This window comes from Tenrec ecaudatus, chromosome 11, assembly GCF_050624435.1.
Source record: "Tenrec ecaudatus isolate mTenEca1 chromosome 11, mTenEca1.hap1, whole genome shotgun sequence".
Taxonomy (NCBI): Eukaryota; Metazoa; Chordata; class Mammalia; order Afrosoricida; family Tenrecidae; genus Tenrec; species Tenrec ecaudatus.
The window spans coordinates 4,734,111-4,739,113 of record NC_134540.1 but is presented as its reverse complement, the minus strand read 5'-3'; the positions used below and the strand labels follow the sequence as shown (position 1 = coordinate 4,739,113).

The 5,003-nt window shown below is 48.2% G+C and overlaps 1 pseudogene; it reads left to right on the top strand.

Moving 5' to 3' along the window:
* Positions 1–514: 514 nt before the first annotated feature.
* LOC142461629 (large ribosomal subunit protein eL36 pseudogene) lies at positions 515–897 on the top strand (annotated as a pseudogene).
* The last annotated feature ends 4,106 nt before the right edge of the window (positions 898–5,003 follow it).

The following is a 5,003-nucleotide window of genomic DNA, read 5'->3' as shown; positions in this document are numbered from 1 at the left end:
GTGAGTCAGCAATGACTCGACAGCGAGTTTGGCTTCCTGTTTGTTTGGGGTTTTTGCCATGCGCAGTTTACTGTGGGGCCGAGCCACCTTCTCACCCTCATTTGCTGGTTGGTCCTCCCTCATTCACATTAGCTCCCTGCCCTCTAAGGCTCCTACCCAATATCTCAAGCTGCTGTCTCCGATTTGACCCCCAATAGGCAGTTCACCAGAGAGCCTAATGCTCAACACAAACCAATTTCTCTTTTCTTTTCTTTCAGTTGTTGTCAGTGTCACACATGACATGTTGAGTTTCTAACTGTAAGGTCACAGTTCAAAACCACCAGCTGCTCCTTGGGAGAAAAATGAGGCTGTCTATTCCCATAAAGAGTTACTACACACAGTCTCAGAAACCCACAGATTCTACCCTGTTCTATAGGGTCACTGTGCATCAGAATTGATTGAAGGACAGGGAGATGGTTCATTTTTAAGAAGGTTGTTGTGCTTCCGCCGCGGCACCCACCGGAGAGTCGCAGCCATGGCTGTGCGCTACCCTATGGCCGTGGTCCTCGACAAGGGCCACAAGGTGACCAAGAACGTGAGCAAGCCGAGGCACAGCCGCCACCGCGGGCGCCTCACCAAGCACACCAAGTTCGTGCGGGACATGATCCGGGAGGTGTGCGGCTTCGCACCCTACAAGCGAAGGGACATGGAGCTGCTCAAGGTCTCCAAGGACAAGCGGGCACTGAAGTTCATCAAGAAGCGGGTGGGCACACATATCCGGGCCAAGAGGAAGAGAGAGGAGCTGAGCAACGTGCTGGCCGCCATGAGGAAGGCCGCTGCCAAGAAGGACTGAGTGCCGTGCCCCCCTCTCCCCACCCCCAAAATAAAGTCTTTCCAGAAAAAAAAAAAAAAAAAGAAGGTTGTTCTGACGGACCGACCGTTTCAGGGGGGAATGGGAGAGGGGGAGGTGGGGGGAAAGGAAGTGGTGTTACCAAACCCAGGGACAAGGGAAAAACAAGTGATCCAAATCGGTGGTAAGGAGGGTGTAGGGGACCTGGTAGGTGATCAAGTGTAATGTAACCAAAGAGGAATTACCCAAATGAAGGCTGAGCATGATAGTGGGACAAGAAGAAAGTCAAAGGAAATAGAGGAAAGAACTAGGAGGCAAAGGACATTTATAGAGCTCTAAATAAAGGCATGTACATATGTAAATATATTTACATGTGAGGATGGGGAAATATATTTATGTGCATATATTTATAGGTTTAGTATTAAGGTAGCAGATGGACATTGGGACTCCACTCAAGTACTCCCTCAATGCAAGAATACTTTGTTCTATTAAACTAACATTCCATGATGCTCACCTTCCTGACACTATTGCTGAAGACAAAGTGGGTGCATAAGCAAATGTGGTGAAGAAAGCTGATGTAGCTTGGCTATCAAAAGATATAGCATCTAGGATCTTAAAGACTTGAAGGTAAACAAGCAGCCATCTAGCTCAGAAGCAACAAAGCCCACATGGAAGAAGCACACCAGCCTGTGATCATGAGGTGTCAAAGGGATGAAGTATCAGGCATCAAAGAACAAAAAAATCATATTGTGAATGACAAGGAGTGCAGAGTGGGGACCCAAAGCCCATCTGCAGGCAACTGGACATCCCCTTACAGAAGGGTCAAGGGGAGGAGACGAGCCAGTCAGGGTGCAGTGTAGCAACGATGAAACATACAACTTTCCTCTAGTTCCTAAATGTTTCTTCTCTCCCCCGAACCCTCCCTCCCACTATCATGATCCCAATTCTACCTTACAAATCTGGCTAGACCAGAGGATGTACACTGGTACAGATAGGAACTGGAAACACAGGGAATCCAGAACAGATGACCCCTTCAGGACCAGTGGTGAGAGTGGCGATACCTGGAGGGTGGAGGGAAGGTGGGGTGGAAAGGGGGAACCGATTACAAGGGTCTACATATAACCTCCTCCCTGGGGGACAGCCAACAGAAAAGTGGGTGAAGGGAGACGTTGGACAGTGTAAGACATGATAAAATAATAATTTATAAATTATCAAGTGTTCCTGAGAGAGGGCGTAGTGGGGAGGGAGGGGGAAAAATGAGCTGCTGATGCCAGGGACTTATGTGGAAAGCAAATGTTTTGAGAATGATGAGGGTAGCAAATGTACAAATGTGCTTTATGCAATTTTGTAAACATTTTATTAGGAGCTCATACAACTCTTATCACAATCCATACATATACATACATCAATTGTATAAAGCACATCCATACATTCTTTGCCCTAATCATTTTCAAAGCATTTGCTCTCCACTTAAGCCCTTTGCATCAGGTCCTCTTTTTTCCCCCTCCCTCCCCGCTCACCCCTCCCTCATTTGCCCTTGATAATTTATAGATTGTTATTTTGTCATATCTTGCCCTATCTGGAGTCTCCCTTCCCCCCCTTCTCTGCCATCCATCTCCCAGGGAGGAGGTCACATGTGGATCCTTGTAATCAGTTCCCCCTTTCCAACCCACTCACCCTCTACTCTCCCAGCATCGCCCCTCACACCCCTGGTCCTGAAGGTATCATCCACCCTGGATTCCCTGTGCCTCCAGCTCCCATATGCACCAGTGTACAACCTCTGCCCTATCCAGTCCTGCAAGGTAGAATTCAGATCATGGTGGTTGGTGGGAGGAAGCATCCAGGATCTGGGGGAAAGCTGTGTTCTTCGCTTTATGCAATTGATGTATGTACGAATTGTGATAAGAGTTGTATGTGCACCCAATAAAATGATTTTAAAAAAGAAAAGATTGTCGTGAGTTTCAAATGAAGAAAACATGCGCGACATCTAAAAAAGCTGGGACTGAGCAGATGTGACTTGACTCTGAATGTGGGTGAAGCGCTTGTAAAAAAAACAAACCAAACTCGCTGCCTTTCACTCGCATCTGACTCAGATTGACCCTAGGACGTGTAGAACTGTCCCCATGGGTTTCCATCTGTATGGGAGTAGAACACATCGTCTTTCTCTTGAGGAGCAGCTGGTGCTTTTGAACTGCTGACTTTGCGGTTAGCAGCCCAACGCATAACCCACTACGCCATCAGGACTCCTGGGCTCTGCTCTAAGTCCTGCATATTTTTTTTTTCACAGGAAACCTCTTTTTCTCTTTTACACACCCACTGAAAAAATGTGGCTCATTCTTAATTCTAGCTCCAATGTAAGAACAATGAATTCTCCTGACATGGCTCTGCTTATGCCCACCCGCACGAAGAGATCCCTGAAGATACGGTGCTACAGCAAAGTGTCATGAAGAAACCGGATGGTGCTCAGCTATCAGTAAGAATAGCGTCTGGTGTCTTAAAGGCTTGTCTTCAAGCAAGCAGCCATCTAAGTGAGACGTCAACTAAGTCCACATGGAAGATGCACACCAGCCTGTGTGATCCAAGGACTGTACATAATAAAATCTAAATCCACAGGAGGGAATGGCATCAGAGTTTAAGTTATGAACACCTGGTGTGCAGAAGATTAATGGAGGACACTGGAAGTCCCAAATCCATTGGCAGTGTCTCACCCTCCCCCACAAAGTGTGCATGAAGACGGAGACAGCATCAGTGGGATGCTTTGTGATGACCGTACTTGACTGACCGCGAAGGAATCGGTGGCCCAGTGGGTAAAGGTGCGGCTGCCATCCAAAAGGCAGGTGATGGGAACCCACCCAGCAGCTCCTTGGGAACAAAGACATGAGGAGCTGTCCCCATCGAGATGACAGCCTGACTGTGGGGCAGTTGGACTGTGAGTCACGAGTGGGGAACTGCCTGCAGGACACCACAAGCAACCACGGCTCCGCCCCAGCTCTTTAGACACAGTGGGTGGGGTGCTCCTTGAGATCCCCACGTGGCCCCCTGTGTGCTCTGCCCCGGCAGCAGAGATCATTTCCAGCCCCAGCAGCTGACTTGCCGGGGCCCATAAAGAGAGGCAATAAAATCTGAGCAAATTGGTTCATTCCAGGCAGTCCCATTAACGTGGCTCTTAATGCAGTGTCCTCTCTACAGTGAACATGGCCAAATCGCTTCCTTGAAAGGTGAGTGAATTTTATATAATTTGCAGCTAATTCCACTTAATTCTGCTCCCATGAGCATGTGATAAGGGAATGCTAAAGCTAGTTACCAACAGCGGGTGAGAAGGAGGCCAATATTTGATCTCTAAGCCCAGTGTCTGGATGCGGAGAGGACCAGAGAAGCATTAGTGCACGGGTTTCTTGGTGATTGGCTCTCTGTGTTCCTGGCTCCAGAGTAAAGGGCAGTGAGAAAGCACCCCATCTGTCACCGCGAAGCCAGGCACCGCCACCGCTGCCACCACACCACCACCGCTTTTTAAAGTTTCCTCTGAAAACCCTTCTTGCTCTGACAAGCTCCCGTGAGACTGCCGGAAATCAGGAAGAGTAACAATACCAGGATCAATAATCACGTTGTTATCTAGTTCCTTAAACAACCCCGGCCTGCCGGGGTGGCAGAACAGGCTTTCTTATCTTAGAAGCAGGAAAACTTTCTGGAGAGCACATGATTTATTTTATTTTTTTGCACAAAACATTTCTAACTGGATTAACGTCCTAGAGAAAGGCCTCAAAGGTGGCAAGGGTGCCAGCTTTAAACGGAGTCCCTTTTAAAACGTGGAGCGGGACTGGAGTCTTGAAATCGAATGCCTGCTTTGTTTATTTCCTTTTATTTGCTGGAGCGTCAACCGCCGCTCAATTATTTGACTTCGGAGAAACTTTATTGACTTACTTATGCTACTGGAGTTTGGGTGAAAGTTGATGGTTGAGAACTTTAAATGGGAGTTCTCCTTAGATGTCTGCTTGACCCAACCCAAGCCAACCCAACCCAAGCCAATCCAAGCCAAGCCAACCCAAGCCAACCCAACCCAAGCCAACCCAACCCAAGCCAACCCAACCCAACTCACTGCCATCCGAGTTGCTTCAGACTGAGAGCGATCCTATACGACAGGGTAGAACTGCCCCTGTGGGTTTCCGAGACTGTA